This window comes from Procambarus clarkii, chromosome 94 (genome assembly GCF_040958095.1).
Source record: "Procambarus clarkii isolate CNS0578487 chromosome 94, FALCON_Pclarkii_2.0, whole genome shotgun sequence".
Classification (NCBI taxonomy): domain Eukaryota; kingdom Metazoa; phylum Arthropoda; class Malacostraca; order Decapoda; family Cambaridae; genus Procambarus; species Procambarus clarkii.
Window position 1 is genome coordinate 7,091,355 of NC_091243.1, and position 12,688 is coordinate 7,104,042.

Genomic DNA, 12,688 nt, shown 5'->3' on the forward strand with positions numbered 1-12,688 from the left:
AGGTGGACTCTCCGGGGAGTGGGTGAGGTTAAGGAAGATGTCTGCTGAAGGTGGACTCTCCGGGGAGTGGGTGAGGTTAGGGAAGATGTCTGCTGAAGGTGGACTCTCCGGGGAGTGGGTGAGGTTAGGGAAAATGTCTGCTGTGGGTGGGAAGCTCTCCGTGTTCCCATTAGAGCACTTGTGTCCTGGAGAGACACCCAATTTGTGTTTCCAGGCAAAACCGCCTCTCCTTAATGAGGCGAGAGTAATGAACAAATTAGTGAGACGTCTTCCAGAAACTCAACGAGCTGTCTCTCCAGAAGCCACGCTGGTATGCTGGGTATTACAATATTTCTTCCCCGTTGCTTATTTACATGTCGGTAATACAGTCGGGTTGGTTCTCGACTCACTATCGGGAACTCCGTGTTCGAATCCTGGGCGAGACAGAAATGGTGTGGCGTTTTTCCCATCATCTAATGGCACGTGTTCGCCTAGCAGTAAATGAGTACCTAGGAGTTAGCTTGTTGTGTGGTTGCGTCCTAGGAAGGGTTAGCACTTCGTCCTTGGGGGGTTACCTTGAGGTTACCTTGAGGTGCTTCCGGGGCTTAGCGTCCCCGCGGCCCGGTCGTCGACCAGGCCTCCTGGTTGCCGGACTGATCAACCTAGGGGGGGGGGGACCTAGATATTCCCATGTATATATACACTGGAGTCTGTTCCTCGACAAAAGGAATTATTTTTATTATTATTTACTAGCTGTACCCGGCCACGCGTTGCTGTGGCTCAGTCTGGTTAAATGGAAAAGAAAGAAAAGGGAAAGCGCACGTTTCTAATATGTTAAATTTCACAATGGTTGTGGGTATAGAATATTTATTGTTGTTCCAGTGTCTGTGGAGGTATAGAGATTGTCTGGTTTGCTGATTCTAGAACTCCCGACCCTACCCCGTCCCCTCGTTCTCCCAACCATTCCCCTCTCCCCTGTCCCCCTCGTCCTCCTCACCATCCCCCACTCTCCCATCCTTCGTCCTCCCCACCATTCCTCCCTCCCCCGTCCCCTCGTCCTCCCCACCATTCCCTCACATTAAAAACACATTTAAAAAAAAAACATATTTTTACCTGTCACAGGTGTGACATCTATATAGTAGCAATCAGTGAAGAACTTTCTGAGATTTAAGATTTTGAATAAACGAACATTTACATTTGTATTTATATAGATGTCTAAAACAACGTAATCCTGAGCTGACTTCCTTCCTCGCCGGGGAGCGAGAGGGAGCCACCGTGACCCATGACCGTCCCTCTGGTGTAGAGCCCCCTTAGGGGACCTACGAGAGCCAGGACTTCCCTCTCGTGCAGAGCTCCTGAGGGGACCTACGAGAGCCAGGACTTCCCTCTCGTGCAGAGCTCCTGAGGGGACCTACGAGAGCCAGGACTTCCCTCTCGTGCAGAGCTCCTGAGGGGACCTACGAGAGCCAGGACTTCCCTCTCGTGCAGAGCTCCTGAGGGGACCTATGAGAGCCAGGACTTCCCTCTCGTGCAGACCTCCTGAGGGGACCTACGAGAGCCAGGACTTCCCTCTCGTGCAAAGTAAGGAACAGAGTCACTCCCACCTGAGGTGTCACTGGCGTCTAGTAATCCGTCCTCGCGGACCCCTTAGCACCCCTACCCGCTATAGGCCTCCCCAGGCTCGCTCCCTGTAAGTCCTGCCACACAGAACTTTCTGTGTGTTTTACAGAAATCCTCAGGACTCTCTGGCCTGAGGCACATCAAGCCAGAGAGTCCGCTGTAACGTCGAGGACACGTATATATCATGCTGTGAAGGGCCATGGTTCACGATCTCCCAGAGCGGAGGACCGAATGGCAGGATTATTGCGGGGGAAAGGTGAGAGAACTCCAAGGGGAGAGACATTTAGAATGCACAGATGTGTTTATGGATCTGCTTGCTGTTACGTGCACTAGTGAGGAGCGACGCGGCTTAGCCAGAGTGTGTGCACGAGTATGCTGAGGGCAGTATAGTGTGTTGGAGGGATGAGATAGGGAGATTGTTGCTGAGGATGAAGAAACCTTGCGGATCCGTAGTCAGCAGCTGATCCTCGTAGATGATTGTAAGTGTAACAGCTGATATTCTCTCTGTCTCTGTCTCTCTCTCTCTCTCTCTCTCTCTCTCTCTCTCTCTCTCTCTCTCTCTCTCTCTCTCTCTCTCTCTCTCTCTCTCTCTCTCTCTCTCTCTCTCTGCCATTCTCTCCCTCTCCCTCCCTCTCCATATCACCAAATCTTGGCAATAACTCTCATAACGTGATCTGGCCGACCAGGCATTTTCTGGTTCTTCCCTTCCTGCCGCTCTTTGTATTCCTCAACACCCTTTCATATCTTCCTGTTGTGTCTCTGTTTGGTCCATATCGTTCACCCCTCCCTGTGTGTGTGTGTGTGTGTGTGTGTGTGTGTGTGTGTGTGTGTGTGTGTGTGTGTGTGTGTGTATACTCACCTAGTTGTATTCACCTAGTTGTGCTTGCGGTGGTTGAGCTCTTCTCTTTCGGCCCGCCTCTCAACTATCAATCAACTATTACTTACTACTAACTAATTTGTGTGTGTGTGTGTGTGTGTGTGTGTGTGTGTGTGTGTGTGTGTACTCACCTAGTTGTACTCAACTACTTGTGCTTGCGGGGGTTGAGCTCTGGCTCTTTGGTCCCGCCTCTCAACTGTCAATCAACTGGTGAACAGATTCCTGAGCCTACAGGGACCTGTCATATCTACAATTGAAACTGTGTATGGAGTCAGCCTCCACCACATTACTTCCTAGTGCATTCCATTTGTTAACTACTCTGACACTGAAACAAATTCTTCCTAATGTCTCTGTGGCTCATCTGGGTACCAAGATTCCACCTGAGTCCCCTTGTTCGCGTTCCACCCGTGCTAAAGAGTTTGTCCACACTGTCAATTTCCCTGAGAATTTTGTAGGTGGTTATCATGTCTTCCCTTACTCTTCTGTTTTCTAGGGATGTGAGATTCAGCTCCCTTAGCATTTCCTCGTAGCTCATACCTCTCAGTTCCAGGACTAGTCTGTGGCATACCTCTGAATCTTCTCTAACTTTGTCTTGTGTTTAGCTACCTGGTTGATACCTAGTTGATGGGGTTCTGGGAGTTCTTCTACTCCCCAAGCCCGGCCCGAGGCCAAGCTTGACTTGTGAGAGTTTGGTCCACCAGACTGTTGCTTGCAGCGGACCGCAGGCCCTCATACCTACCACAGTCCGGTTGGTTCGGCACTCCTTGGAGGAAACAATCTAATTTTCTCTTGAAGATGTCCACGGTTGTTCCGGCAATATTTCTTATGCTCGCTGGGAGGACGTTGAACAACCGTGGACCTCTGATGTTTATACAGTGTTCTCTGATTGCGCCAATGGCACCCCTGCTCTTCACTGGTTCTATTCTGCATTTTCTTCCATATCTTTCTCTCCAGTATGTTGTTATTTTACTGTGTAGATTTGGTACTTGGCCCTCCAGTATCTTCCACGTGTATATTATTTGATATCTCTCTCGTTTTCTTTCTAGTGAGTACATTTGGAGGGCTTTGAGACGATCCCAATAATTTAGGTGCTTTATTGCGTCAATGTATGCCATATATGTTTTCTGTATTCCCTCTGTTTCAGCAATCTCTCCTGCTCTGAAGGGGGAAGTGAACCAAACTAGGTATGGAATCCAGGCTGGTTCCAGCTCCATACTCTAGGATTGGTCCTACATTAGTGGTATACAAGGTCCTGAATGATTCCTTACACAAGTTTCTAAAGACAGTTCTTATGTTGGATAATCTAGCATATGCCGCTGATGACATCCTTTTGATGTGGGCCTCTGGGAACAGGTTCGGTGTGATAATATCAACCTCAGATCTTTCTCTCTATTTGACTCTTGCAGGTTATCACCTCCCAGATGGTAAATTGGGGTCAGCCTTCTGCTCCCTTCGCCTAATTTCATTACTTTACACTTTCCTGACTTTAACTTTAGTAGCCATTTTCTAGACCATTCCATCAGTTTGTCCAGGTCGTCCTATAGTCTCTATCTATCTTCATCTGTCTTGATTCCTCTCATAATTTTCGCGTCATCAGCAAACATTGAGAGGAATGAGTCTATACCCTCTTGAAGATCGTTTACATATATTAGAAACAGGATGGGTCTAAGTACAGAACCCTGTGGGACTCCGCCGGTGACATCTCCCCCCTCTGATGTCTCCCCCCTCACAGTTACTCGCTGTTTCCTGTTGCTTAGATACTCCCTTATCCACTGAAGCCCTTTACCTTTTACTCTTGCCTGTTGCTCCAACTTTTGTAACAGCGTTTTGTGAGGTACTGTGTCAAAGGCTTTCTGATAGTCCAAGAAAATGCAATTGGCCCATCCTTCTCTTTCTTACCTAATTTGTGTTGCTTGGTGTACTTGCCTAAAAGTATTAAAGTGGGAGAGAGGACTAGCACTCTATTCCCCGCCAGCCAGCCTTGTTGTTCCTGTTGCTTTACATCTGAACTATTTTGAAGTCCAAATTCTTTGTCGAATCTGGCGTTTTATTTGGGGATGGAGGTGGCTTCCTCAACCTCTTCTTTCAGTACCTGATTGATACCTGGTTGATGGTGTTCTGGGAGTTCTTCTACTCCCCAAGCCCGGCCCGAGGCCAGGCTTGACTTGTGAGAGTTTGGTCCACCAGGCTGTTGCTTGGAGCGGCCCGCAGGCCCACATATACCTGGTTGATGGGGTTCTGGGAGTTCTTCTACTCCCCAAGCCCGGCCCGAGGCCAGGCTTGACTTGTGAGAGTTTGGTCCACCAGGTTGTTGCTTGGAGCGGCTCGCAGGCCCACATACCCACCACAGCCCGGTTGGTCCGACACTCCTTGGAGGAATAAATCTAGTTTCCTCTTGAAAATGTCCACGGTTGTTCCGGCAATATTTCTTATGCTCGCTGGGAGGACGTTGAACAACCGCGGACCTCTGGTGTTTATACAGTGTTCTCTGATTGTGCCTATGGCACCTCTGCTCTTCACTGGTTCTATTCTACATTTGTACATTCTACTTGTTGACTAACTCGTACAGTGAACAAATATTTCCTTACATTTTTTCATATCATTTGCGTTTCCAGCTTCCACTTTTGTCCTCTTGTCATACTTTCTGTTATTTTGAAGAGGTTATCCTTGTCCACTTTGTCTAGTCCTCTTAGTATGGTGTATGTTGTGATCATATCTCTTCTGTTGCGTCTATCCTCTAGGGAAGTGAGATTAAATTCCATTAGCCTATCCTCATTGACTAACTTTCTTAACTGTGACGCTAGTTTTCTTAGAACCCTCTGTACCAACATGCTTCTTTTATGCTTGACAAGGTGTGGATTCCATGCCGGTGCTGCATATGCCAGTATTACTCTAAAAAATTTTGTGCTGATTACCTTGGTGTATTCCTGATTTAGGTTTCTAAACGATGATTTTATATATGCCAGCGTCACATATGCTGCTGATGTTATCCTGATTATGTGTACCTGAAGCGATAATTTTGGAATTGTATCCACTTCCAAATATTTATTTATTTTTCACATTCCTGTAGTTGTCTTTCCCTCATGGTGTAGATTCTTGCTGGCCTCCTTTCTTCCTTTCCCAGTCACCTTACACTTGTTTGGATTGAAGTCTAGCAACCATTTGTTGCCCACTGCGTGAGTTTATTTTTATCCTCGTGTAACGTCCAGGTGTCCTCCTTTGTTTTTACATTCCTCATCAGCTTGGCGTCATTTACAAACCTTAACATGACCGAGTTCACTCTCTCGGGTTGGTCGCTCACATAAATTAGGAACAGCAGCGGTCCCAGGATTCAGCCTTGTGAGACCCCTCTTGTTACATTTCTTCAGCTCGAAATCTCCTCTCTGACTGTGACTCTCTGCTTTCATTCGTTCAGGTACTCTCTTATCCAGTTCAGTGTTTTCCCAGCTATACCAGCCTGGTTCATCTTCATGTGCATCAGGCTTTCTTGAAGAACAGTGTCAAATGCATTTTGGCAATGTTGGAAAAAAACAGTGTACACAGCCTTCTGTTTTCTGTCTCACGAAACTCAATCAAGTTTGTCAGGCACGACTTTCCTTGTCTAAATCTATACTCACCTTTTTGTCCAGACTTCTATCAGATTTAGAAGTCAGGTTCATGTTTGATGAAGGAGCTCATTCATCACAGGTTTATCAAGGTATATTTTAGCTGAGCGACTCGACCATGGCTCCCAGACGGCTGATGGATGATCCTCAGCATCTTTCATCTCATATATTATCATGATGAATGATTGCCATTAAGTACGTCGTGGCGTTCTAAACATAGCGTCCCTTATCTCGAACATTTACAAATAGGAAAGGATTATAAAATTGAATCTGATTTGTCCTGTGGAAGCACATTACTTTTTAAACAAGATGTCGTGATTCTATAAAATATAGGATCACTTCAGTGATCCTATATCCCAAAAATATCAATCCTAAAGGATCACTTCAGGAGGGAATTATAACGTTGTAGAAGTTGTAAAGAAATTGATATTGCTCAGACCGTAAAACTTAAAAAAAAATCGTATTCGAGCAAATCAAATCAAAGACTTTGTTCATAAATTTATGATTCGGAAAGAATACATAAAACATACACTATCTATATTACAGAAGAGTCACAGTGACGGCACAGCCCGTAGATATTGTCATTGTCAAAATCAGAAACTTTATTTTGTAACAACGTATTTATATTATTTCAATACTAACTGGACTAAACAGATGTATAACATTCTAAATCTAACTTAAATATTTAGGCATAAAATAAGTAACATTTACCTGACAGTTTGAAACACGTATTGTAAGGACAATGTGAGGATTAATATAAGAGCGGTAGAACACATTGACACAATATATACCATACAATTAGAAGGACGAGATAATTACAAGTAGAACTAATATAAACTAATCGTAGCATGACATTATAGATGTCCTCAGCATTATCCCCCCCCCCATTGTGTAGTGTAGAGGATGTGATCTACAACTGTCATAGCTGTAGAATGTGGTCTTCTCGCTCGTTTACTTTATTCAACCCATTAAATACACTATGACAGATACATTATATATGGTATATATTATGAGCTATTGTGAACCCAACGGGGCTGCCGCGTTTGGGCCAATAGGCCTTGTACAGTTACCTTCATTCTTATGTTCTTTTATAGGCTCGTGATTTAGGCTCTGACCCGAAGTGAGAGTTATTCCTTACTGGGTCCTACAGAGTATCAAGAAATTAACATGATTTACTGAGTAAACCACCGTTGGGTGATACAGAAAAGGTACTATGGAGATATTAAGGTGTAAAGCAAAGAATTAAGCAACTTCGGAGGAACAGAAAGGATAGCGACAGCATTTGGATTACCTTAGAGGGAAGAAGCTGGATGACGTCATTGCTTGCCAATAAGGAACAAGCAAGGACATGGCGTGTCGAGTGCAAAAAGTCTTTTGCGTCGAATGCAGAGAATTTGTGACGTCACTTGTCAGTGTGCGGTGAAGGAAAGAGCCCGCAATCCGCCGCAGTCTACAAGAAAGTGCATTTCTTGCAATTTGGTGAGGAAGACTGCAGTCAATTGCGACTTAAGCCAGTACTGTGAGCAAGAAGAGGGCGATCGCTGCGTTCATCTCGACTTGTGGGACCATGAGGGCGGTCTGAAGCCAAGGGAGGGTGATGGTACCCTGGTAGTCCACTGTGGTAGACCTGAGAAGAGGTCTGGCTGTCCCAGGTGAGGACATGTTGACTGGTGAGCCCAGTTGGTTCTTGTATGTTGACCGCCCACACCCAAGTCAGAATAAAGAAATCGACAGAGACAGTCGAATGAATAAGTTGTGTGGTCGACCTGGGAAAGGTAAACTCCAGGCGCCATCTTGACTTTGTGGAAGCAAGTGTCGTCGCTCCAGTTAATTTGCCCTAAGAGCCTTTGGTTAATACAGTTTGACTTCTACAGTGAGATTGTGTGTCCAGTGATCTTATATTGATGCTTAGACACATGAATTAGGCATTCATACAGTAATAATGAAGTGATATTAGAGAGTTAGGATGAACTAGCAGCATGGAGACGAGAGCGACACATGCTCGCTCGTCGGTGGTTAATCTTCAACTGACGGTAAGCGACGTGCAGGCGGAGATTTCCCGTGTGGACTCACCCGGCGGGGAAGTACCCTTCACCGAACCCCGTCCCACCATGGGTGTCTGGGGTTCAGCGAAGGGTACCTCGTCCTACCACTTGGCGCGGCCACTCTCTGCTTGTGGGGGGGACGAGTCGAGGCCAGTGGTAGACCTCGTAGCGCTGACTCTGCTCTATGACCCCCAGAGCAACTCCGTGACAACAGCCCGCAACAATTGCCTAACTCCGCGGTGTTTATTTTGCTTCTATGTGAACAGAGGCATCAGATGAGGAGGGGAAACGTAACCTATCTTTCCTGTCCTGTTCGGGGATTGACGCCGGGGACTCTGAACGCCGTAGAGGCAGCAGGCACGGATGCAGCGAGTCCAGAGGCGGACTACGAGGGAAGTTGGTGTATGTATTATCTCTCTTCCCCCCCCCCCCTAGTTCTTGAGTCAAGGGGAGAGAGGGTTACTCAGTGTTTCATTCCAAGCTGAGAGAGAGTGAGAGAAAAAGAGATGTAATGGGACGATAATGGTGGATATCACAGTCTCTGTGGCCTGATCCACACAAATGGTCGGTGGCTTGATCCATACACGTATCCATCTGTAACAGAAGTACAATTTGAAATGCATAAAAATGCCTGTACCAACAAACTGAAAGCAAAATATATTTTTAACAGATGTTTTTAAGCTTATTTAATAATATGTCTTGTCACTTAACGGGATTTAGTGGTAAAAGAGTAAAATAATATTGAAACAGAGTTTTGACTGTAAGGATAGTTACAGTAATACAGTTGTAGGGATACAGTTGCATATAGTAGGTGAGATTGTATCACTGTCAAACCACGCATGGAAGAGCCCGGGCTGGTGAGACCAATAAGATTAGAGGCAGACTCTTGGTAGACTTTCTCTACCATTGTCAATCATGAGTCGCTGGCCAACGTTTCCTCTTGATAGATGTGTTTGTGTTAGGTTGAAGCTCTTCCGTTTCCCGTGTGTGTGTACTCACCTAGTTGTACTTGCGGGGGTTGAGCTTTGACTCTTTGGTCCCGCCTCTCAACTGTCAATCAACTTTTGTACAGGTTCCTGAGCCCATTGTCCCGGGTGTGTGTGTGTGTGTGTATTCACCTAGTTGTATTCACGTAGTTGTGCTTGCGGGGGTTGAGCTCTGCTCTTTCGGCTGCCTCTCAACTGTCAGTCAATCAACTGTTACTAACTACTGTTTTTTTCACACACACACACACACACACACACACACACACACACACACACACACACACACACACACACACACACACACACACACACACACGCAGGAAGCAGCCCATAACAGCTGTCTAACTCCCAGGTACCTATTTACTGATAGGTAACAGAGGCATCACAGTGAAAGAAACTCTGCCAATTTCGATTCCTCGTCGACACCGGGAATAGAACCCCGGACCTCAGGATTACGTGACCAGCTTGCTGTCCACTCAGCCACCGACTCTGTGTATGTGTGTGTGTGTGTGTTACACCCAATCCAGTCATGGTTCATCTCATGGACGATCAGTTTCATCATGACTTCTGATGGTACTGTTGTGTCTCCTGAGTGGCAGAATATCCCTCAGACGTATACCTCGGTTTACACTTGATATACCAATTTCTTCTGTCGAGTTTACATTCCGTATATTTATTTATTCTGCTCAGTTTACCTTCAGTATAATTATTTCTTCTGTTTATATGTTCCTGATCAAATTCTGTTGATCTGTTGTTCTAGATCAAATACCTCACGAAATCAAAATCCATATGTAAACCTGTTAACAGAGTCTCTCATTTATTGAACAAATCCACAAGGGCCGTGATGAGGGTTCGAACCTAAGTCCGAGAGGATCTCTCATTTATTTATTCCTCATGTCATACTGTGAGAACAGAGACAATGACAACAAAAGCGACACCAGCAAGAATGAACTCGGTAATATCAAGAAAACAAACAAAATAGCATTTATAAAAGCAGACCCAAATATAATATAAAAGAGTAGTGTAGCTGCAAAAAAAACACAAACAAAGGAAAAACAAGAGTAAAATAACACGAGAGGAATTCACGTCGGTCTATAAACAACGTGTTTGTTTGTTTGTCCTGCCAGGTTGTCTAGACCCGTCCTATAACCCGCCAAACACACACCGAAACTGCGACGTTGGTACAACGTTCGAACAACTTTGAACACCTCCTAACCAGTTATAACAACCAATATAGCAAGTTGTAACAACGTTCTAATACGTCATAAACACGTCAAGCCAAGATGTAACAACTTTATTACAAGTTGTAACAAGCGGAAAATAGAGACAGTTACGGTTTGTGTTTCCAGGGAACCCTCTTCCATATCACGCCCATCCCATCAGAGCTTCCCCTCCTACCCATGCTCCGCCTTCTCTAACCCATCTATCCCATTATAGCTCTTTCTTACATTGTCCATTATGTCTTCTCTCTCCCTTTCCCATCCTATTCTGCTTTGCCCATCACACTACAACTCCCCCACTTCTTCCCCTCCTCCCTCCTGCTTCCCCCTTCCCTCTCAGTTCACTTACCCACCTCCAAAATTCCTCAGAAGCTCCCCAACAAATTCCCTGTCCAATAAATGTTTGATTTTCCGTTCCAACATCCCCCACACTTTATTGGGTCTTGTTGTTATCTCTAGGGGCTCGTAGCCCCTTATATTGTGCTCTGATGTACTTTTGGCCCAAGGCGCCGCTCAGATCTTGGTGTAGATTGTAAATCGCGGTGCTTTTGTAGCGTGGGAGTGATGGACACTGTTATGTGGTTCTACTTGAAGGAAACCATTCTGTTGATCAATGTTAACTTTGCGTCTGAACATATATATATATATATATATATATATATATATATATATATATATATATATATATATATATATATGTATATATATTGTGACGATAATCTCCTTCAAGAGATTGAGCCTGCTCTTCCCTCCATAATTACGTCGTTGAAATTATATAATACTACTATGGAAGAAATGTCCAACAACGACAACAACACCAGCAAGGTTTGCCAGAGCGCAAAACGTTGCAGCCAGAGACACCTGTTCGGACTCAAACCGCCAAACTACCTGTTGATCGCTACCGGCTCCGCTGATTGGTCGCCGGTCTGGCTGCACCTGCACTCGCCCCACCATACTACTTGATGTCTGGGGTCGCCACGACCTCAGACCTCAGAATATTCTGTGCTTTCGTGGTTACCACTCCTCCCGGCTAGACGTTAGCGTGTACTGAGAGAGGTGGTAGCTTTAAGCCAATATTCCAGCACCTTCCCTTTATTTTGTGTTGCACTTCTTGTTATTTTATCTTAACGTAACTTTTCATTGTGTCATTTAATTATTCTTACTATTTTGATTGATTGATTTTATTATACAAATTTGTTAGTCCATTTTTTCATGTTTTGATTTATTTAACGTAATTAAAATTTCATTGTTAAAATTTACTTGTGTTTTGTGTGTCTTCTCCTTACCTTACCACAGACGAAGTTCCAGTTTTTCTATTTTTTTTTTATAACTATGTGACGAGGCCATACCCCTAGCCTTAAACAGCCGAACACCAACGCGTTACCGTCACAATATATATATATATGTGTATATATATATATATATATATATATATATGTCGTACTTAGTAGCCAGAACTCACTTCTCAGCCTACTATGCAAGGCCCGATTTGCTTAATAAGCCAAGTTTTCATGAATTAATTGTTTTTCGACTACCTAACCTACCTAACCTAACCTAACTTACCTTTTTCGGCTACCTAACCTAACCTAACATATAAAGATAGGTTAGGTTAGGTTAGGTAGGGTTGGTTAGGTTCGGTCATATATCTACGTTAATTTTAACACCAATAAAAAAAAATTGACCTCATACATCATGAAATGGCTAGCTTTATCATTTCATAAGAAAAAAATTTGAAAACATTTATTATTTCTGGAAAACTTGGCTTATTAGGCAAATCGGGCCTTGCATAGTAGGCTGAGAAGTGAGTTTTGGCTACTAGGTACGACATATATATATATATATATATATATATATATATATATATATATATATATATATATATATATATATATATATATATATATATATATATATATATATAACAACGCCTCGCGTTGAATTATCTCTGTTGCTATGAATTCGTTGATACACTTCGGTGTTAATTGTTAATGTGCTGCATGAAATGGTTTATCAGTACACAATGTAGACCTTTTAACCCAGTCTTACAATATATAAGCTTATCAAGAACATAATTAAGAAAACTGCAGACGTTCTATTGGCTCAAACGAAGTTGTTTCTATTTATATCCACCCAAACTCCTTCATAAATATCTAACCTATTATCATATTATTCCAGTTAATTATGTTACACGGTAATTTGTTCCATAAATCAACAACCCTGTTTCCAAACCAGTATTTACCCATGTCTTTCCTGAATCTAAAATTCTCCAAATTATATCGACTGTTTCGCGTTCTAATTTTGTGTTGATATGTTTATTACCTTATTAATATCACGTTTATTATAGCCTTTCATTTAT